This window comes from Rosa chinensis, chromosome 6 (assembly GCF_002994745.2).
Source record: "Rosa chinensis cultivar Old Blush chromosome 6, RchiOBHm-V2, whole genome shotgun sequence".
NCBI lineage: Eukaryota > Viridiplantae > Streptophyta > Magnoliopsida > Rosales > Rosaceae > Rosa > Rosa chinensis.
Window position 1 is genome coordinate 2,732,836 of NC_037093.1, and position 24,304 is coordinate 2,757,139.

At 45.2% G+C, this 24,304-nt stretch overlaps 1 pseudogene; it reads left to right on the forward strand.

The window, feature by feature from the left end:
- Positions 1 to 17,333: 17,333 nt before the first annotated feature.
- On the forward strand, positions 17,334 to 23,140 carry LOC112172595 (annotated as a pseudogene).
- Positions 23,141 to 24,304: the final 1,164 nt, after the last annotated feature.

Here is a 24,304-nt window from a genome sequence, read left to right on the forward strand (position 1 = left end):
CGTCTCGCTTTTCCTCTAGTAAATCCTTGTCGAGGTTAACGCCGTCGCAGTTGGTCTCGGGCCAGTAACCTTCGACCCTAGCGGTTGGTTGGGTTACCTCGACAGGCAGGACAGCCTCGGTCCCAAACATCATGCAAAAGGGGGTTTCACCTGTGGCGGAGGTTGGGGTTATTCTGATGGCCCATAGAACCTTCGGGAGCTTCTCCGCCCACAAACCCTTTGCCTCATCGAGCCGCTTCTGCAATAGTTTCTTGATTATCTTGTTTGCCGCCTCGACCTGGCCGTTGGTTTGGGGATGGGCGACCGATGCAAAACGCATCTTGGTGCCCAGATTGGCGGTGAAAGAGATGAGTTCCTTGTTATTGAACTGTGTGCCGTTGTCTGTGATGATTGCGTGTGGGACACCATAGCGGCAGTAGATGTTCTTCCAGAGGAAGTGGATTACCTTGGCGGTAGTTATTGCCATCAGTGGCTCCGCCTTTATCCATTTGCTGCTGTAGTCAATGGCGACAATGATATATTTGAATTGACCTTTGGCGGTTTGGAATTTTCCCATCAAATCCAAGCCCCACGTTGAGTGAATCCAGGGGCTGACGATAACCGACAGAGGTTCCGCCGGAGCGTGTGGAAGATCAGCAAATTGTTGGCATTTGTGACAGGATCTTGATATCCGCCGGGCGTCATCACCAAGCGTAGGCCAAAAGTAGCCTTGTCGCATTGTGCGATTAGCCAAGGACCTGGCGCCTGAGTGATTTCCACATTCCCCGCCATGTATTGTTGCCAGCACGACCTGTCCCTCTTCTGGGGTTAGACAACGAAGGTTGGGGTGAGTGAATCCCTGGCGGTAAAGTTTGCCGCTCTGCATGTTGTACCGGGTTGCTCTCCGCTGGAGCTGTCGTGCCTTGATTTTGTCTTCCGGCAATGTCCCGTTGCGTTTGTATTGGATAATCTCATCCATCCAACTAGGATTGACCTCGATGCTAAAGATTTCCGCCAAGGTTTTGGTGATACTTGGCCTATCCAGGGACTCCACCCTTGTGTCTGCAGGGCTCTAGTGTGGTTGGGCGGTTGCCAGTCTTGCTAGCGAATCAGCCTTGGCGTTCTTTTCCCTGGGGATTTGTGTGATGGTGTGGAACTTGAATTTCTTGAGCAACGTCTTGGTGTACCCTAAGTATGCCGCTAACTGCTGATCCTTGGCCTGAAAACTGTCGTTGACCTGGTTAACGACCAGCTGAGAGTCGCTGAAGATGTTGACACTGTCGGCCCCTGAATCAATGGCTAGGAGTAGGCCGGCAATGAGTGCCTCATATTCCGCCATGTTGTTAGAAGCTTTGAAGTTGAATTTCAACGCGTACTCGACGTTAAGCCCCCGCGGTCCTGTCAAGATGATGCCGGCACCGCTGGCCTTGGCGGAGGCGGACCCATCCATGTGTAGGTTCCACTTCGACTGTTGGGGTGTTGGCTCTACAGCCGTAGCAATTTCTGTTCCGAGCGGTATATCGATCTTGGTTTCGGGCTGGCACTCGGTGAGCTCAGCGATGAAGTCTGCCACCGCCTGGCCTTTCATGGCGGTTCGTGGTTTGTAATCAATGTCAAACTCGCTGAGCTCAATGGCCCACTTGTTGAGGCGGCCCGAATGTTCAGGGTTTTGCATTACTTGTCTCAGCGGTTGATTGGTCAACACATGGATTGTATGGGCTTGGAAGTACTGGCGGAGGCGTCTGGCGGAGGCGTCTGGAGGAGGCGTCTGGCGGCAACGATGAGTGCGAGAGCAAGCTGCTCCAATGGAGGATACCGCGTCTCTGCTCCGTTCATGCCCCTACCGGCATAGAAAACTGGGAGCTCGTCCTGGCCTTCCCGCCGGACGATGGCGCAGCTTACTGCTGACTGAGATACCGCTAGGTAAATGTACAATGTTTCTCCTTGGACAGGAATGGAGAGGAGCGGAACTGCCGCCAGGTATTCCTTCAGGCCTTGGAACGCCGCCTGGCACTCTGGGTTCCAGTCGATGACCTTCTTGTGGGTTGTTTTGAGGACTTTGAAAAATGGGGCACATCTGTCGGTCAATCTGGAGATGAATTGAGACAGGGCGGTTAGCTGGCCCTGGAGGCATTGGACGTGCACCTTCCACTCTAGGTCCTTCAGGTTGAGGATAGCCTGTACCTTGTCAGGGTTGGCCTCGATGCCCCGTTCACTGACAATATATCCTAGAAATTTGCTGGCGGTGACGCCAAAGAAACATTTCTCCGGGTTGAGGCACATGTCGTAGGCCAAGAGAATGGTTATTATGATTTTTAGATTTGCCACATGTCCGCTGGCCTTTCTACTTTTGACCAACATGTCGTCTACGTAGACTTCGATTATCTTGCCCAGATGTTCCGCGAACATGGCGTTCATCAGCCGCTGATAAGTTGCCCCAGCGTTCTTCAAACCGAAAGGCATCACATTGTAACAATACAGGCCTTTGTCGGTGGTGAAGGTGGTGCATTCCTGGTCGGCGGGATGCATCCTGATCTGGTTATAACCGGAAAAAGCATCCATCATGCTGAGAAGCTCGTGTCCAGCGGTTGCGTCGACGAGTTGATCGATGCGAGGTAATGGGAAGCTATCCTTCGGGCATGCCTTGTTAAGGTTTTTGAAGTCGACGCACATCCTCCACTTACCGCTAGCCTTTTTGACCATAACCAGGTTGGAAATCCACTATGGATAGATGACTTGGCTGATGAACCCAATGCCCTGGAGCTTGGCAACCTCTTCTCTGATAGCGCGGTATTTTTCTTCGTCGAAGGCTCTGCGTTTCTGTTTGATAGGGTAGAAGGATGGCTTGATGCTCAACTTGTGTGAGATGATTTCAGGGGAGATACCTGGCATGTCTGCATATGACCAGGCAAAGACCGTAGCGTTGTCACGTAGGAACTGGGTGAGCTCCGCCGCCAACTCTGGGTCCAGTTGAGCCCCTATGCGGACCGTCCGCTCAGGATGCTCGTCCGAGATGCTGACAACCCTTAGTGATGTTTCTGGGTTGAGCGGCTCCTTCCTTACGTACCTCTTTTCATCCTCCCTGGGGTCCTGAAAGATGTTTGGTGGCGGTGCCCGACTGCCTACCGCTAGGATCTCGTGGCGGCGGGCCGATTGTGCCATTGTAGTAGAGTAACACTCGCGCGCCAATTGCTGACTTCCCTTGACACATCCTGTGCCGTTGGGTGTGGGGAATTTCATGAGCAACATGTACCCGGCGATGATGCACTTGAGTTTGTTGAGCGCTGGCCGACCAATGATGGCGTTGTATGAACTCGAACAATCGACAACTATGAACTCCGTATGTATCTTAGCCATACATGGACTACTGCCCATAACGAGCAGCATATAATCAGAACCCAGCGGTTGTGTAACGTCGCCGGAGAAGCTGAGCAGTGGTTCATGGTCTTGGAGCAATTTTCTGTTCCTCTTAAGGTTGTTGTAACAACCGCCGAATATAACGTTGACAGCGGAGCCGCTATCAACCAGGACTCTTCCCACTGACATTTTGCCCAGAATAGCGTCAATCAAGAAAGGATCGTCGTGGGGTAGATGTACTCCGCGTTCCTCCTCCTCCGAGAAGGTAATGGGTTTCCAACCAGATCTTGGGATTTTGGCGGATCTTTCGTAGCGGATGTTGCAGACTTCCTTTGGGTGATTAGCTCGCGCATAACGCTTTCTAGCTCTGTGAGACATGCTGGTGATTGGAGCACCTCCGTCGATTGTGTTGATGCGGCCCATGGGCTCAATATCGGCAATCACGGGTGGCGGTTGGCGTACCTTGAACTGCTCAAGCTTGCCGTCCCGGTACAAGGTCTCAATGGCCGTTTTGAGGGCGTTGCAGCTGTTGGTATTGTGACCGCTGTCCTCGTGGTATTTGCACCACCTGCCGGTGTTCCTTGGTTTTCCTGTTTTTGGGTATTTTCCCGGGGGCGGCGGTGGGATCTGATCCTTGCATTGATTGTATATTTCTTCATGTGAAGCCGTGAGGACTGTAAATACTGCATACCTTTGGGAAGACTCCGCATGTTTGTTGCGGTTGTCCCCACGGAATGGGCGGTTTCCCTTGTAGTGCTGATCCTTTTGCCGCTTGTTTTGGTACTGACCCTGCTGCCATTCCCTCTTCTTATCAGCTGGCGGTGTGGAGGTTTTATTAGCGGTCCCCTGCTGACTGGAGGAGGGTTGTGTCGACTTTGTCAATGCCGTTGGTGGCGGTGGGGCCTCCCCATATGTGATGAATTCTGCTTGGGCATGAATGACCGCCTCACTCATGAGGTGGTCGTATACCGCATTTGGATGATTGTAGTTGAGGTGATAGAGAAATGGCCCTTTGAGGAGTCCCTGCTTAAAAGCCGCCGAAGCCATTGTTTTATCGAGGTCACGGCACTGAGATGCTGCCGCTCGCCATCTTGTGACGAATGCCTTCAGTGTCTTCTCCGTACCCTGCTTGACGTTGAACAGTTGGCTTGTGTTGCGGTGCCCGGCGGACAGTAGGATGAATCGAGAAAGGAAAGCATGCGATAATGCCTGAAATGAGTCAATGGGTCCCGGCGGGCACTCGAAGAACCAATTCATTGCCTCATTGTCCAGCGTTTCACTGAACAAGTGGCACAGGGTGGCGTCATCGAATCCCTTGTTGTTGGTGACCTTCTTGAAGGTGTCCATATGGACGAAGGGATCAGTCTTACCGCTGTAATGTGACATTTTAGGGGTCTTTGCATACGCCGGTCTGACGGCTAGCAAAATTGCAGCGGTAAATGGTCCTGGCCTGGCCGCGAAAAGCGGGTTTGAAGCTGGTGCCGGGTGCCCGACTCCGCCCGGATTAACCTTTGTTCCAACTGCTGCATCCTCTCCAATATTTGAGCGATTGCGTCGCCGGCGGGGTCCAGGTGACCACTCCGCTGAGCTGATCCTCGCCCTACAGCGAGCGGGTCTCCCTCTGTTCTCGCCCTAGGTCTTGAGCGGTGGGTGCGTAGTGATGACTCCGCCTCTTGTTCCAACATTGGCTGGGGTGCGGGGGGTGGTCCTATTGCCGCTAGCTCTGGTGGGTGCAGCGGGACTTGCATATGTACAACCGGTGCTGGCATCAGTGCTCCCGTGCTGGGTCGGCTATGCCTGGTGCTTCGTGACTGTTCACTTCGTGCCGGGTTGGGAGTTGCTTCCAGCGCTTTCTTTAGCTCGTCGAAGCGGGACACAAGCGTGGCCACCTGTCCCTAGGCTTCGGCCTTTTCCTTGCGTTCTTGTTCACGTTCTTTGTTCGCCTTGTGAAGATCCGCCAGTGCCAGCTCGTACAGGGAGGCGAGGTCTTGGCCTGGCGGGCGGCTGCTACTTGGGTTTGTTTCACCGCCGGGGTTGACCGGGGTGGTGAATAACGCGCGGTTTACGCCTACCGCTAGGTTGGTGGGTTGGGGAATGGCGGATTGATCTGCCTGCTCTTCAGCGTTTCCCCCGCTGTCGTTAGTCATGGTGACTGTGGCGGGATGACCTTTTGTTCAAGGGTTCCCACAGACGGCGCCAATGTTAATGCTCAAGTCCGGCGGTAGCCGATTCCTTGCTTAACGCGGGTCCGGTGGGCGGACCGCTACTCCTAGGATTAGGTGATTCCGGTTACTGCAACACGATAGACAGGACGTCAGAGGGAGACCGCGTTGGGCGGTCTTCACTTCTCCGATGCCTAAGTCAGTCACTGTATGCGCAGCATAACAATAAATGAGTAGTAATTGCGTAATTAATGAGGAGAAAGGAGAGGACCTTTTATAGGTGAGGAAGGGGTTGATCTTCCTCTTGTTTCCGATGTGGGATTGCTGTGCTTCGACTCCCAGCGTCAGGGGCTTCTGATGCTATCTTGACGCGGCGCGTGGCGGCGCGTCAGCAGTGATCTGGGGGCGGTCCGGGGCTCGAGCGGTAGCCCGCCTGGCCGTGACTGAGCAGGTCATTCCCTTGGTGAGATTCGGTACCTCCGGCGGTATAATGAGCGTGGCTCATTATAGCTAATTATGCTCGTTCTAGCGTATGTAGGTACACTGCAGAATCGCAGCAGTGAATGGTCCTGGCCTGGACGCAAAAAAGTGGATTTGAAATTGGCGCCGGGGTGCCTGACTCCGCTCGGATCAATCTTTGCTCCAACTGCTGCATCTGTTCCAGTATCTGAGCGGTTGCATCGCCGGCAAGACCCAGCCGGGTATCCCGCTGAACTGATCCCCGCCTGGGAGCAGGTGGGTTGCCCTCGGTTCTTGCCCTAGGCCTCGAGCGGTGGGAGTGCAGTGATGACTCTGCCTCCTGTTCCAACATTGGCTGGGGCACAGGGGGCGGTCCGATTCCCGCTAGCTCTGGTGGGCGCAGCGGGACCTGCATGTGTACGACTGGTGCTGGTATCAATGCTCCGGTACCAGGTCGGCTGTGCTTGGTGCTCCGTGACTGCTCGCTTCATGCCGGGTTGGTGGTTGCCTCCAACGTTCTCTTTAGCTCGTCGAACCGTGACACCAGCGTGGCCACCTGCTCTTGGGCCTCGGCCTTTTCTCTTCGTTCTTGTTCACGCTCTCTGTTTGCTTTGTGAAGATCCGCCAATGCCAGCTCATATAGAGAGGCGAGGTCTTGGCCTGGCGGGCGGCTGCTACTTGGGTTTGTTTCACCGCCGGGGTTTACCGGGGTGGTGAATAGTGCGCGGTTGACGTTTACCGCTGGGTGGGTGGGTTGGGGAATGGCTGACTAGTCTGCCTGCTCTTCAGCGTTTCCCCCGCTATTGTTAGCCATGGTGATTGTGGCGGGATGACCTTTTGTTCAAGGCTTCCCACAGACGGCGCCAATATTAATGCTTAAAGTCCTGCGGTAGCCGATCTTTCATTTAACGCGGGTCCGGTTGGCGGACCGCTACTCTGAGGATATAATGGCCTTCGCTAGCTGTCACACGAGAGACAGGGCGTCAGAGGGAGACCTCGTTAGGCGGTCTTCACTTCTCCGATGCCTAAGTCAGTTCATGCATGTAGGCAGCATAACAATGGATGAGTAGTAAATGCGTAATTAATGAGGAGAGAGGAGAGAACCTTTTATAGGTGGGGAGAAGGTTGATCTTCTTCTTGTTTTCGATGTGGGACTGACGTGCTTCGATACCCAGCGTCTGGAGCTTCTGATGCTAACTTGGCGCGACACATGGCGGCGCGTTAGCTGTGATCTGGGGGCGATCCCGGGCTCGGGCGGTAGCCCGCCTGGCTGTGTCCCCGCAGGTCACCTACTTGGTGAGATTCGGTACCTTTGGCGGTACAATGAGCATGGCTCATTATAGCTAATTATGCTTGCAAACGTACATGTAGGTACAGTGTCCTATTGAGGTAAAAAAATGGCATGCTCGACACCGTGCTCATCATCCTGGGTGAGTAAGCTGCCAATGGACGCCTCAGCTGCTGAAATATACAGCTTTAATGGAAATCTAGCTCTAGGTGGAACGAGTACTGGCAGGCTCGCCAGATAGGCCTTAATTTTGTCAAAAGCCTATTGGTGTTGAGATTCCCACACAAACTCATTCTGTCCTTGTAGTCTCTGCTGGATTTTACCTGCAGAGTTAGATATGAAACGTCTCAGGAAGTTGATCTTACCCAATAATCGTTGCAACTCTTTCTTTGTGCGCGGGGAAGAGGCGTCGATGACTGCGCTGGCCTTATCCTCAGGGACCTCAATACCCCTTTGATGGACAATGAAACCCAGAAAATCTCCGGCTTGAACTCCGAAAACGCATTTGGCGGGATTCATTTTGAGCTTGTGAAGCCCCATGCGCTCGAAGACTTTTCTGAGATCTGTGATGTGGTCCCCGCGCTGTCTGGACTTGACGACCATGTCATCAATGTAAACATCTAAAATCTTCCCTAGGATGTCATGGAAGATCAGGTCCATGGCTCTCTGATACGTTGCCCCAGCATTCTTCAGTCCAAAAGGCATAACTACGTATTCAAAAACGCCAGCGAAACCTGGACAACGGAATGTGGTTTTGTGTCTGTCTTCCTCCGCAACTGGAATCTAGTGATACCCCGCAGTTCCATCCATGAAGGATAACAATTCATGCCCTGCCACTACGTCTACCAACATATCCGCGACCAGCATGGGGTAGACATCCTTAGGTGTAGCGACATTAAGTTCTCTGTAGTCCACGCAGACCCTCATCTTACCATTCTTCTTACGGACTGGCACAATATTGGACAGCCACTGATTGTATTTAGCCACCCGAATGATGCCTGATCTATGCATCTTTTCAACTTCTTCTTTGTCCAGAACTTGGGTTTCGGAGTTCATTCTTCGCAGCTCTTGCTTCACAGGCCTCTTGTCAGGGAGTGTTGGTAGTTGATGGCAAACCAAGTCCAGTGACAGGTCGGGCATGTCTTCATATTTCTCCGCGAAGTAGTCTTTGAATTCCAGTAATAAATCAACGAGCCTCTGTTTCTCGCTAGGTTATAAGTAAGTGCTGATAGCCACTTCCATAAGTTCAGCTGCTGTTCCACGATTGACTCTCTCTGTAGGATCCCTGACCTTTGGAGGGGTGTCATCCAGCGCTGCTGGGGCCAACTGAATTTCTTCTGCATCTTATGTTCCTTGGTCAAAAAACTCCTCGTTGACAAGTTCCAAGGTCGCGACACGATCATAGGCCTCTTTTTCCACCAGGTACGAGGATAGTCTTTCGTATAAAGAGTGGAAGGCCTCTATCCCTTCCTCTGAAAGGTCGTAATCCATTAATCGTTTAAGGGTTTGGGCACAGCGTGGCCAGGCCTTTCCAAGCCCTATTTTGCCAGCGTAAGCCCCCACTGTGCCAATTCAGAGGCCTTCACCCCTGTGGGGCAGCCTTTGTCATCGATGCCACTGACCTGCAATGGAGTAATTGGCTCCAAGTAGTACCTGGCATCTACATAGTTCGAGGAAACTGGGAATGGGCCAGGATCTACTTTAATCGCCTCCGCTTAATCGGTTGCCCTATTCCACATCACCAGCTCCTGGTGGAGGGTTGAAGGAACACAATAGCTCTGGTGAATCCAGTCGCGGCCCAGGATGGCACTATAGGCTGTCTAACAGTCTGTTATTAAGAAAGCATAGACTCCCTCTGCTGGTCCTACCTTGATACGTAGAAACAATAAGCCCAAAGTCTTCGTGACTGTCCCCCCGAAGTTCTTCAGCGTGAGGGATGTAGACTGGATCTTCTCTTTCTTGATCCCAAGTAAGTGCATGGTTCTTGTGGTGATAACGTTGATAGCGGCCCCTGTGTCGACCATGACCTTGCTGACTTTAGTGCCAGCAATCTCCACTGTTATATATAAAAGTCGCATGTATTGAACCATCACGGGCGTTGGTCTTGTGAAGCTCATAAAGAAACGCTTACCCTCGGCGTCTTCAGTTTCTTGAACCACTGCCTCTGCTAAAGGTGTTGTTGCAGCCGATGTGATTTGCAGAGGCTGATCGGTACCTTCTTCCTTCTCCATACACTCCTGCGCGGCAATCGGCAAAGCATATCTCGCGAGAAGTACGTAGACCATATTGCAGGAAGTATCAACTGCCTCAATTTCGTCTATGTCGTCCTCTAGGTTGAGGTTCAGCTCTTTAACCGGGATGTCAGTGTTGAACTGTTTTGCTAGCCGATCTACCAATGACTCTTCTGCAAGCCCCTTTACTTCACACTGTTTCTGTTCCCGCAGCTTGGCCATTAACAATGGCAAGTTTGATTTTTGTTCCCCTACAAGTATCTCCTTTGGGGGCGCGACCACCAAACTTTGGACTTTTTTAGGTCTCCACTATAAAGCTTCTACAGTGCTGCCATTGCTCTCCAATCTTTCAAAAACTGAGGGTTTGACTTCTGGTTCCTCTCGAAACAACCTGCGCCTAGCATGTGGCCGCCTGGTTGGCGAGTTGTCCTTCCTAGCTAGCGGAGGTGTCCTCTCTGTTATGATCCTGCAGAAAACACTAGGCTTAGAGGCTCTTGATTCTGAGCGCACCTGTTTTTGAAAACTGCAGGGAGCCACCAATGGCTTAGCAGCTAACGCCTCCATCTCTTTCTGATATTGCTCAGGAGATTTAACTAGTTGCGACGGCTTGATCAGGCCCTGATCCAGAGCCTCCAAGGCACACTTGGCTTCTCCAAACCTGCGCTGCAATTTCCTTTTCCTGGAAGGGCTGATCTCCACTGCATTCCCTTTCTCTCTGGTATACCATTTGCCTTCCTTGATGGTGGACGTTGAAGCAGGAGGAATGTAAGGTTTGGTCATGACCTCTTTGTGCTCATTCCAATCCCTTCCTTCTTGTTTCTGATCGGCCACTGCCTCTTTCAATTTCTTGAATAAGTTGGAATCCCTTGGGGATGGTGGTGACTTTACCTCAGCTATCACCTTTGGACTGGAAGGCTGGTAGTTTCGTGATGGTGAAGCCCATTTGACTGGCAGAAGGGAACTGAAACGAAATGTCTGCTCGACTTCCGCATGCGACACTTGGATGCTGCATTCTTCTTTACATCGCGAGCAAAGGACTACTGGTGAGGCTTCGTTGATGGGCTTAACTTTCTTCTTTACAGGGGTTTCCTCCCCTTCATCCCTTTCTTCTTTCCCCCTTGTAGTCAAATCCAGGGTTGGTTTCCTCTGGGACTTCTTGGGCCAGTTCACATCAACCATACCAACTCCAGTATCCGGGAAAGGGTTCAAGTCTACTAGTGCTGCCGCGGCCGCCAAAGCTTCTACCTGCAAACTGCCGTTATTAAGCCATACCTAAATTTGGCCTTTTAGCTTCACGCAATCAGCTGTGTTATGGTTCCACAAGTTGTGGAATTTGCAGTACTTTTCTCCTTTCAGCTGATCCGGTCGAGGGAAAGGGCCAAAGTCTGTTTTCACCATCTTCGCGGCAATTATCTCATCCAGAATCTCATGTACCTTATTGGCATCATATGTATATGTCGCGAACTCAGGTTTGGTGAAAGCCACAGACCTGAGCTTGACAGGCTCCTTAGATATCTTTAACTGCTTGAGGGTTGAATTCTTCCTACCTGTCAACTCTAGTGCGGAGACATCGTTCTCCTCTTCTTCAGCTTCATCTTCACTCTGGAAAACCTCTTCCCCTTGATGGTGATAGTAAGGACCATAAGTTGGCTGTAGATATCCAAGAGCTGCCACTGTGCGGTGTTTCCCGGGCACATATGTTCCTTTGGACACATTTTTCCTAGCGTCTGTCTCCCTGAGGAGATGTTTGAAGCTACCCACCTCTGTGATCAGTTCTCCCATTGACTGGATCATGCTGCCTTGTTGCTTCTTTCGTTGGCGTGGTTCCAAACCCTTGATCGCTAACTTGACCAGTTCTTTTTCAGGGAGGATCACACTCACTTTGGCTTTCTGGATCTAGAAGCGCTGAAGATAGGTGACGGTGGGCTCTGTGGATTGTTGGGACATCTGAGTAAGAGAGGCCAAATCGACCTCAGGCTCGATGGCTTCAAAAGTTTCTAGGAAGAGCTTTTCCATCGCTGGCCAGTCTACCACTGTTCTTGGTCGGAGTTTGGAAAACCATCTGAAGGCGGCTCCAGAAAGAGAAGTGCCAAAGATCCTGCATTTGAGGCTGTCATCATTCTGGTATTGACCGCATTGCACCCTGAACCTGGCTAAATGAGTTACCGCGTTCTCCGTGTCCTCTTCTGAAAAAGTAGAAAATATGATATTCTTATAACCTCTTGGAAAGGGCGCGAGCATTATATGTGGCGGGAAAGGTCCCTCATAGACCCATCCATTTAGGCCCTTGGGTTGGCCACAGCCTAATCATCTCATCTACCTCTTCACGTCTCACATACTCTGGACCAGGAGGAGGAGGATTAGCCACAGTTTGGCGAGTAAACTGCAAGGGTATGGTTTGGTCGACTGTCGCTGTTCTTTCCCTTATGCAAACAGTCTGGGGATTAGCGGACTGTTGAAGAGTTACCGCCGGTACGGGCACATCTTTGACCAACGCTGTTATCTTGATGGGATTGCGTACCTGGTCAATGCCATAGTAATTATCTGGGAGTTCATGATAGACATTCTCCGCTCCGTCGCTGTCGTACTGAGTAAACCCTATGAGATCAGCTAGAGTACTTTCACGGGTCTTCTGGGTCTTATCCTTTTGCGTGGCTGATGGCATGGCCTTGCTACCTCTAATCACCAAAGCTCTTTCTTTGGCTTTAGTTGATGCGGCAGTAGCCGTTGCAAGAGGTGTGGCCATACTGCTGCTAGCCTTCTCGCGAGCGTTTGGCGGTATATACTTACCAGAACCAGAGGGCTGACCAAGAGAGCCGAGGATGGCGTTAGGATCGCCTAGAGCTTTGTTCAATACTTCTTTAGTCTGGTTCAGTTCGGCTCTCTGCATGGTGACCTCTGTTGCAAGATTAGAACCATCCTTGCAAAGACCTGCCAAATCGGACGCAGTCTGCTTGGTTTGGCTCGCGATAGCTTTCATAACTTCTTTTTGATGTTGACTCTGCTCATCAGCGATACCTCTGGTATGGGCCCTGACTGCATTCTCCGATCGTGCAATTTGTTGCTTAGTATCCTCAGCACGTTGGGCAATGCGCTGATCTAGCTCGCATATAAGCTGGTCCATTTTCTCGGTTTCTCTGTCAAAGTCAGTAGCTACCTTCATACGATGGTTCTCAATATTTTCCATGATGATCGCGAGTTTTTCCTCGAAGGTCGCTTCCTCTGGAATAGGCTTTGGAACGAAAGCCTCTCTTTCTACACTTTCCGCGGCACCAGAAACCATGGTACTGTTGACAGGCTCAGTTGCCTGGTTAGTAGTGACACTTTGACCCTCAGTAGCGGTCAAGTGATTCTCTCCCTGTCCAGTTGACATATTGGTTAATTGGGGATAACGAGAAAATCTTTGAGTCACTTGTTCTTCAGAAAGACCACGACAGTCTGTGCGAAGGTGCGGTCTGTAACTAGAGGTCTTATGCTTTGAGCAATTAGAGTAAACCTTTTGGCAAGGGTTTACGCTTGACTTCCCAATGGTTTCGTTCTCGAAAAATCTAAAACTCCCACTGGGCGTGCCAAAATGTTCGACACGGAAATCAATGCGGTACAAACTGTCTCTTTTGAATGCGCTAGTGTGCCAGCACCGTGAGGTACAGTCGTCGGGGCGTCCCTTGACCTGACTTCTTGATCAAGCGTTGTGGACGAGGAGAGCACCAACCTCGTCACAAGGCTCTTTTCTTGCCTTCCAAGAAAGGACTTCTTGCCTTTCCGATAAGGGCTTTGGTTGTGATCTCTTCTCGTCACCAAATCGATACTCAACGTTGTAGGTTGAGCAAAGTAATCACTGGAAGTTCGGAGAAAGCACAGGGTTTGCTTAAGAGTGACTTTAGCTTCGCGGGGGTTGCGAGGGCGTTACCCTTGCTTCGTTGGTTGTATCGGTGGCAGTAGCACTAACCGTCGGCTCTTGGAGAGACTAGGACTGGCAGTACGGTCACCGGGTTTCAAAGAGGTTGAAGGATTATTGATATGGGCTTGGAGGCTTGATAATCCGAGGGATTGATTAATTTGAGAGTTGTGTCTGATTCATCCTTGAAACCTGGTATTTATACTAGGGTTTCGACTGCTCCTTGCCATAGAAGGATTATTGATTGCAGTTTCCTATTCAATCTCCGCTACCTGACTCCAATAAGGGCTCGTTTTCCTTATGGGTTTCGGAATGGGCGAAGCTGTAACCCAATTCCAAGTAGATTTATTTTTGGGCCGCAGGTATCGGCCTGTTATGCGAAATCCACTAAAGGATCTTGCCAAAATTACTTTTGGGCTCAAACAGGTACGATTGATATGGGCTTGTTTTATCCCTACAGAGAGAAAAGAAATGACGGAAGTATGGGATCGAACCCCACAAGGCAAAATGCCACCTTCCGTGATGTAGACGCCGGCGCCGCCGTCCTTGGTGGCCGACATTCTCCTCCTCCCCTCTATCAAAATGACAATGATGTCTTGATGGGTTTTGCTGATGCAGGGTATCTCTCTCACCCTCATAAAGGTCACTCTCAAACGGGTTATGTATTTACCATGGGAAGTATTGCGATATCTTGGAGGTCTACAAAACAAACCTTTGCTGCTACTTCCTCAAATCATGCAGAGATTATCGCTCTACATGAAGCCGTGCGAGAATGCATGTGGCTAAGGTCTGTAATTAGACATATTCGAGGAACTTGTCTACCACAAATGAACCTACATGCATTTAAGAAGATAATGCAGCTTGTATTGAGCAAATGAAATTAGGTTTCATCAAGGACGACAACACCAAACATATATCGCCTAAGTTCTTTTTCAATCAGCAACAACAAGCACTTCTAAATATTGAAGTGAATCAAATCCGATCTAAGGATAATGTAGCGGACTTATTTACTAAGTCGTTAGCAAAATCCACCTTCGAGAAACATCTGAAGAGCATCGGATTGAGAAAGTTATCCAACTTCCATGATTGTAGCAATCAAGGGGAGATATTGACATCAGGGGGAGGTATGATGTCTACATGTTCGATCTCGAAGAGTGAAGAACGTGTTGTGCTCTTTTTGTCCTTCGACCAGGGTTATTTTTATCCCACAGGGTTTTTGTTACCTGGCAAGGTTTTTAGTGAGGCAACGATCAAAGCCTCATCACTAAGTTTGAGCGGCACAAGGGGGAGTGTTGAAGGAAGTCGACATCATGTGTGCCTCTTCAAACTAGGGTTTAGTCCTAGAGTTATAATAGGAGAAAGTTCTAAATTACCTAGTTATGTTCGGATTTTATTACCTTTTGTGTACTCTGTAAATCTCTATATATAGGGCTCCTATTATCAATAATACGACTACAATTCTTTCTGCAATTCCAATTTACTTCAACACATCATTATATTCATTTATAAACTGATGTGGCATCGTTTCGTTCATTGTAGAATGAGTTAATCATTTAATCACGTCCTAAAATTATTGTGAGAGTAAATCTATTTTGTGACCATTTCTTTAGAGGAGTTACAATGCTGCTGGAAGATAATGTCTCGCTACATGTACAACTTTTTATGTACAAACAATAAGGGCTCTGAGTATGAATTTATAAAAATGAATACTAATTGATCGGACAAATCTAAAACGCGTGACAAGATCACCCCAAACAAGATATACTCCATATCCAAGAAACCTTAATTTGGTGCATATCCAATTGGGTGCATCTCCAATTGGTAATATACCCCAAACATGCGTGATCTTGTTAATCAGCTCTCCAATTGAGATCACTAATTAAATTTGGTCAAAGAAACGCGTAGCTTCCATTTCGAAGCAAGCGGCAACCCTTTATTTACATATTACATTGTTTTGTCTGTGCTTTATATCCGTATACGTACAAATGCAAATACGCACTTAGTCAATGAATCATATTATAAATGTGGAAACAAATCATCAACGAAGTCCACGAGCAATATAATTAGAGTGACTACTGGCATGGCTTGGACTTGGGAGTGATCGAGACTGTGAAATTGTGAAGGCATCGTGGAAGATGGGTCAGGTCATTATTGTGGAGCAAGCAATATCAAGAAATCAACTCATCAGCATGGAGAAATAGTCACATGCATGTATCTATTATTATATGTTACAATACCATAACTCGTGAAAAACAAGATTATTTTCTTTAATCAAACGAGGAGAATTGAATTGGGGCTTTCTAATTAAAAAAAAGATTTGCAGTTTTCGTCATCATCCACCTATATATGATGATGACGCCTTGCCACAACTAAGAGACCGGTGGGAAATTAGTAGAATTAATGTATAATTAAGAGTGAAATTATTGGATAATTTTATGCAGGAACTGAATAAAATTTTTGTAACGATTTGCCGGCATTTTATTGAATTTATGAAATGTAGTAATTTAGCATGAAATGTAACGGCCAAATCTATTGCATGATAGTAGGGCCATTAAGGTTGAACTCAAATTGTGTTGTTCAAATAAAATAAAATAAAATTCAAGTACGGTGAATTGTGAGTTTATTTTGGTTGAAAGTAAATTTAAAATAGACTTGTAAATTGAAAACTGGAGATCAAATTAGGGTGACACCACACGGTTAATTGCCTTTGTAAGGATGATTTTGTGTTCTATGGATTGGCTTTTTAATTGCAATTGACACCTTTAAATCGTCCACAAGTGACCTTATTTTCGTACTGTAGCTCATCCCACATAATCCAACCCCTGTTTTAAACAAAATTGGTTAAATAGACAAAGGGTAAGCGCCTTCATATTTTAATTCCGACAACAAGAAGAAACCCCACACAGTCACACCTCCTATAGTCTCATCCAATGTTTTAAATATCTGCGATATTTCCAATATCTCTCCCAATATCTTCTTTTTTCGACAGACCGATATATTTAGGGGGTAAATATCTTATCTTTTACTGTTTCTGCAAAATTTCTCCGACATCGTCAAATATCCCCGATATATTAGATATATGCCGATATATTAGATATATGCCGATATATTAGATATTTGCGATATATCCCTGATAAAGTGAAGAAATATCTGTAAAATTTGAGGCAAAAATATTAAAAAAAAAAAAACTCAGTAATTCTCTAAATAAAAATCTGTGTGAAGAGAGATCTCCTAAAGACAAATCTGAGTGAGGAGAAATCCCCTTAAGGTGAATCTAGATGAGTAGAAAATCCCCTCAAAACGAATCTAGATGAGGAAGAAAAATCTCCTCAAGGCGAATCTAGATGAGGGGAAATACCCTCAAGGCGATTTTGGGTGAGAAGTAATTCTCTAAAAGTCTAAATGCAAATCTGTGTGAGGAGAGATTTGGTACTGTGTAGTCTATGACTATGTCTGTAACTCTGTATGTAGTTATTTGTAACTCTGTAGTTGAATAATAGAAAGAAGATAAAGCCATAAAGGTTCGATTATTCAAATGAGGCCAAATAACATTGCAAAAGGAAGTCAAGGAACCATGTATGGATGACATGATGAGAAGAGAGTGCAGAGTACGGAGTATTAAATTTTGGCTATGCATCTTGAAAAAGTGAGGAATAACGAAGCTACTGTATAGTCTGTGAGTGTAGAGATCTATAACTATCATGTTCATCACTACAATTCTCACTATATGGGTCATATATATGTCTTGGTCTGATTATTGCATTTTCGTAGACCAACGAGCGGCTTTTCAACCTCCTAGAGTCTCTTTTTGGATGTAGATGAAGTTAACATTCATATGTATTTATATGTAGTTCTAAATTTCTAATAAATTGACTTTTTTCAAAAACGACATTTTGTTACCCTGTATCCCCGATATTTCCGATATCTCCCCGATATGTCCAATATCTCCCTTTTTCAAAGTACCGATACATATAAAGATACCGATATTTAAAACCTTGGTCCCATCTATATATAATTCAAGCTCCATAGCTTGCTTACCATAGCTACAAGTCCTTCACATCTTCCAACTGAAAACTGAAATCACAAACAACAACAGACCCACAAAACTACATTCTCATTGTTCAGTCTTCATCAACTTTGTTTAAGATGGTTTCTTACGAGTATATTCTGGGTGGTTTTTTAGCTTCATTGCTGGGCTCTGTTTTCTTCATGATCATAAGTACTACTCTTAGTGGAAACAAAAAGGTTAAGGCTTTAAGTGGAGGCGTCAAGAGTAATGCGTTTGGAGACGGTGCGTTTCGGTCGGAAATGGAGGAGGAGAAAAGCACTGACTTCGTCATTGTCGGTGCCGGAGTTGCCGGTGCAGCTCTTGTTTACACTCTTGCCAAGGTTAGATTATGATTTTAATCTCTTTTTGAATTTCATTGGGAAAGCAAGATTGGCAAGTAAAATAATATAAGAGTTAATTGATTATAGGTCCATTTTCACCCTACAATATTGGATGCAGTCCACTAACAATTTTTTTACTATTTGCGGTCCATCCAGTCAGCCTATCGCCAGGTAAGCAAATTCTTTACCTATGTTTATCCAAAAATTTACAAAGCTTGCCATTTTAATTTAGGGATTTAGAATGTATCCAAAAACTGGAAAAGAGGATTTCACGCCATCTCTCTACTTCCTAACATCCAGCCACCCCATTGAACATCAATGTCAACTATCTCCGTCCTAATTTCAAGCCATCGTTATGATTTCAAATTCAGAGAAGAGATTACGGAACAATAATCACTGAGTCGATTTACGTTTTGAAATTAATTCGACGATGGTCGCAAAACAAATCCTACTCGCTCACCTAGTTCCTCCCCTGGAGGTCTTTCTTGAATTCATCTAGGTACTGCTATCAGAGGTATGGTCTGGTTTCTTTCTTTGTTGTTTTTTGGGCTGGGTTAATTGCTGTCAAAATGAAAAGAAAAAAAAAGACAAAATAATTTTTTCTTTTAGAAAAAAAATCAAAATAACTTAGAGTCATTAGATTTTGGAAGACTAAAATTGTATTTTTCTCAAGAATTACGTGGCATGATTTGACAAATAAGTGATGTGTCTAGGTGACATAGCATGACACCTAATATTGAGGTCATAAATATTAGGCCTCATTGAGGCCACAAATCATTTTTCAATTAAGAATCAAATTATTGTATAACTTTATGTAGAAAGCGAATAAAACTCTTGTAACGTTGGCATTCTACTAAATGTTGAATTTATGAAATGCGGTAATCTAGCATGAAATGTGACAGTCAAATCTATAGCATGGCTATCAAAGTTGAATCCAAATTGTGTCGTTCAAATCAAATAAAAGAAAATTCTGAATTGTGAGTGTTTCTAAGGAAAATTTAAACTAAACTTACGAATCGAAAATTGGAGATTTCAGATTATGGTGATAATAGAATCCAAGTTCAAATCTTTCCTAACTGAAAACTTTGTAATGATGGTTTTGTGTTCTAAAAAGGATTGGCTTTCTATTAGAATTGACACCTTTAAATCGTCCACAAGTGACCTCATTTTCGTATGTAGCTCATCCCACATAATCCAACCCCCTGTTTTAAAGAAAATTGGTTAAATAAACAAAGGGTAGGAGGCGCCGTCATATTTTAATCCCGACGACAAGAAGAAACCCCACACGGTCACACCTCCCATAGTCCCATCTATATATAATTCAAGCTCCATAGTCCATAGCTTGCTTACCAACTACAAGTCCTTCACATCTTCCAACTGAAAACTGAAATCACAAACAACAGCAGACCCAGACAACTACATTCTCATTGTTCAGTCTTCATCAACTTTGTTTAAGATGGTTTCTTACGAGTATATTCTGGGTGGGTTGTTAGCTTCATTGCTGGGCTCTGTTTTCTTCATGATCATCAGTACTACACTCGGCGGAAACAAAAAGGTCAAGGCTTTAAGTGGGGGAGTCAAGAGTAATGCGTTTGGAGACGGTGCGTTTCTGCCGGAAATGGAAGAGGAGAAAAGTACCGACGTCGTTGTTGTCGGTGCCGGAGTTGCTGGTGCAGCTCTTGCTTACACTCTTGCCTAGTTCAGATTCTTTTCATCTCTTTTAGAATTTGATTGGAAATCTGTTTACTGAGCAAGTAAATATGATTTCATTGTTTGATCATTGGAGGAATATAGTCAGAGTTGTTGTGTCTACTTTTTCAACCCAGAACTCAACCCGGCTTATTCCGACTCTTATTATCTTTTGATTTTTTATTATTAACTTGGATCAACATTTTTTTGGGTACAAATGAGTCTTGTTTCGATGATCGATTGGATGAAAAGTTACATTCTTTTTTCTCTTTTGATTTTGTATCTGTTGGGTAATAATATGAGTAATGTAGTTCCAAATGTACTTGAAGTTTAATACTTTACAATCAGTAAGAAAAGAACCAGAGTAGTTTAGCTTTTGCTAAGATTGGTACCTGATTATAAGTGATATTTGAGAAGGCTTACGGAGAACAGTACATAGGCATTGCCTAAAGTGGCACATTCTGACTCCTACTGTTTTTTTTTTTTTTTTTTTCAATTATGGGTGAAAGACTGAAGTTACATCTTTTTTCTCTTTTGATTTGTATATTTTGGGTAGTAATTTGAGTAATGTAGTTCAAAATGTACTTTTTTTTTTGGCAACTTAGTTCAAAATGTACTTGAAGTTTCATTCTTTACTATTAGTAGTAAGACACAACCAGAGTAGTTTAGCTTGTAAGTAGTATTTGAGAAGGCTTAAGGAGTAGAGTATGTGATTAGATAGGCATTGCCTAAAGTGGCAAGTTTATATTTCAGCTTTTGCTGTAGTGCCAGCTTGATCTTTAATATGTGGGTTTTGACTAACCATATATTTTGCTTATTGTTGTAGGAAGGACGTCGTGTACATGTCATAGGAAGAGACTTGACTGAGCCAGATACAATTGTTGGTGAGTTGTTGCAGCCTGGGGGTTATCTCAAATTGATTGAGTTGGGTCTTGAGGGTAAGCAATTTAGAGCTCCTTTGTTGTTCTTGCAATAGTTTGCCATAGTTTTTCTGCTATTGAATGTTAAGTTGGCAGACATTGGTTTTTATTTTTTAATCAACAATACTATTTGTGGATGCAGACTGTGCAAATGAGTCTATTGATGCTCAGAAGGTGTTTGGTTATGCTCTGTACAAAGATGGGAAGGATACTACACTGACTTATCCCTTGGAAAAATATAGTTCAGATGTCGCTGGGAGGAGTTTCCACAATGGTCGTTTCATTCAGAGAATGCGTGAAAAAGTTGCAACTCTTTCAAAGTAATTCTCATTTCCCTTTAAGTTTGTTACAAGATTCTACTAATTATTGTATGTGATTACTTTGGTGGAATATGTTTCAAGTTTCAATTTTTCATTATTGTCCCATGGAATTTCATTGCAATGTAAAGTTGGAACAAGGATCAGTGACAAAACTAATCGAGGAAAAGGGCATTGTCAAACGGGTGATTTACAAGAACAAGGCTGGAGAGGAGATGAGAACATATGCTCCACTAACAATTGTGTGTGATGGCTGCTTTTAAAATCTGCGCAAATCTCTCAGTGCACCAAAGGTAACAATGGGGTGACAACCTTGGGAAAATCAACAATTTGAACTCAATTTTATAACAAGACTGTTTGTTCTTTCATGAGACCAACACAGTTATTTGTTGTGGTATCAGGTTGAAAGCCCCTCCTGTTTTGTTGGTTTGATCTTGGAGAACTGTGAGCTTCCACACGCAAATCATGGACACGTAATTTTGGGAGACCCTTCACCCATCCTGTTTTATCCCATCAGTTCCACTGAGGTTCGTTGTTTGGTCAATATACCTGGAACAAAAGTACCTTCAGTAGCTAATGGTGAAATGGTCAACTATCTGAAGACTGTAGTGGCTCCTCAGGTATGCATCTGTAGTTTTCTTGAGTTTAGTTCTCACTTGATACGCATATCCATTTGAACTGAACTAAATTTAAGGACTACTTTGTATTTCAGGTTCCCTCACAGCTGTACAATGCCTTTATGGCTGCTGTCAACAAGGGAAACATCAGATCCATGCAAAACAAAAGCATGGCTGCTAATCCTCTTCCCACTCCTGGTGCCATTTTATTGGGGGACTCATTCAACATGAGGCATCTTTTAACCGGAGGTGGCATGACTGTGGCTCTTTCAGACATAGTTCTTCTCCGTGATCTTCTTAGACACCTACATGATCTCAATGTTGCACCTGCTCTGTGCAATTATCTTGAATCATTTTATACGTTGCTTAAGGTAAAGCCACCTTTGAGTTAACTTATGACTAAAACTTCTTTCATATGCTTTTTTATGTTCCAATATGGCATTGTTTGTGATTTCGGCGTTGCTGATATCATGCTTGGTATTCATTGCAGCCTGTGTCATCAACCATAAACACATTGGCAGGTGCTTTGTACAAGGTGTTTTGTGCATCACCTGATCCAGCAAGACAGGAAATGCGTGAAGCATGTTTTGGCTATTTGAGCCTTGGAGGAGTCTGTTCATATGGACCAGTATCGCTTCTCTCTGGTCTTAACCCTCGTCCACTACACTTGTTTCTCCATTTCTTTATTGTTGCCATCTATGGCGTCGGCCGCTTAATGCTTCCAATCCCTTCACCTAAATGCATGTGGCTTGGGTTTCAATTGATCTTGGTATGTCAACGAATATATTTCCACTACTTTCTTATCAACATGTTTATCAATTGCAAATTTCCATGTGCACATACAGTGGCGGAACCAGGATACAAAAGTGGGGTGGGCTAATCTAAGATTGCTTATAAGATTTTTTTTTTTTTGGTCAATAATGTTTCTAAGAATTTTAAGACACTAAGAATTAAACAAGGAATTTACAAAAATTATATAAAGAAACACTTATAGAAAATTTACAAAAAAAATGAAAGAAAATAGTAACCAAGAAGAAGGAAGGGAGAAAAAAATAGGGGAAAGAACAATAGAAACAAGAGAAGAAAATATTGTAAGCAAAGAAGAAATGGAGAAGAAAATGGGTGAGAGAAAAAAAAAACAGGAAAAGAGGCAGAAAACACAAAAAATTGTATAAGTGGGGAATCGAACTTGTTATATGAAGGTTAAGTATACAACAACTTAGCCAACTGAACCAACTGCAGCTGCATGTAGAGGGAACCACATATGCTATATGAAACATATGAATAAATTTGGGTTGGGCTATAGCCCAAACAGCCTCTAACGTGGTTCCGCCACTGTGCACATAACTGGCTGCTCATACAAATCTTTCTGGTATTTCCGAGCGCATCAGGCATCATATTCCACATTATAAAGGGCGAAGGAGTTAGAAAGATGTTTTTCCCTGCCATAGTACCAGCATATTAGAGAGTTCCTCTTGTTCATTGAAGAAATGGAAACTTGTATATGACCATATCTATAGGAAAAAAAATTGTAGTGATTTTTTTATTTTATTGATTTGATAAACCAAAGTGCATCGAATGAAAAAAAGAATCAGCAGAATTAGTTTAGAGATCAAGAACAGGGGTCAACAGAAAGCAAATTTTGTTCTTTATTCTTTAGGATTTCTTGGTACAAGCTAGGTTTCCCGTACGTGATATTAGATGTGTACAAAGCTTTATCAGTTGGTAAATACGATACACCATAATTTTGGTCATTGAGTTATTGGTTAATATCTGATGTGTACGTGCACAAGTAAACAAAGATTTTATTGTGAATGAGTTATCCAGACTATGGAAAACATAAATCCAACACATGTAAAAGTGAGAACCAATTTTACCATGTCACATTCAAATACAAGGGAAGGAATAACTAGGAGAGAGATCGATCGATGGAGTCATGGAGGTAAAAGTGAGATCGAATGCATGACCCCGAAACATTCTTCATGCATGGAGTCATTTGTAGTTTATCTAAAGGCATCCAAACAGATCAAGGAGAATGCCATCAAAGCTCAACAATCCAATTAAGGGTGCCTTGGCTTTCAAGGAACATCAAAATAGTGAATTGTTCATGATACAGACCCAAACAGGTCCGTACATCACTGATCTTCTGTTGCTTCGCGTCAGTGGCGGATCCAGAAATCTGTCTCATATAAGGCAAGATTATTAATACACAATTGGTTTTCAAAGAAAATTTTCTTATATTTTAATTAGAGTAATAAACTATTAGATAAGTAGCAATTACATACATGAAAATTGGAGCACAAATAGATATCACTTACTAAAGCAAAATTATGAAAAACAAAAAGAAAAATTATCATCCAAACAGTCTACTTTACTTAAAAGCGTCTCCCTCTCTAGGATTTCGATAAAAAGTCTCCCTTCTCCGTCAGGCGGCATGCCCTCGGGGCTCTGTCGTCGGACGGGCTGCGTTGTTTCCTCCTATACGTCAATGGAGGAAGTGTTGTCCTCAATTGCAGGAGGTTATCTAGGCTGCCGCGGTTTGAGGAAGGTGGAGGAGGAGATCATGGCCACTGTTGGGGCGGAGATCTAGTTCTAGTTGGCGGGGTTGGTTGTTGAGGGTGCCGTTGCGGGGTTTTGTCGCCTGTTGGGTCTGGTTTTGAGTTGCAGTGAGGGCTGAGTAGAAGGGTGTTTGGCGGATTTGGGTTGACATTATCAATATTTCCAGATCCGATCTGGAGATGGAGGATGCATGGGCTGGTGGTGACCGAGTTGACAGACAGTGGATGGTGACGACGGTGCAAGTGGTGGTGCAACAGGTTCTGAGGCTTGGCGGTGGAGCTGTACCAGAACTGGGTTGGGCCTGGCTTGTTGGCTAGGCTCTCCTTGCTTCTAAGGCTTGAGCTTGGGCTCACTACTTGGGCCTAGACCAGGCTGCTATTTTCTTTATAGTTTTTATCTTTTTCAGTTGTTTAGTTTTGTTGCACGTTTTATGAGTAAT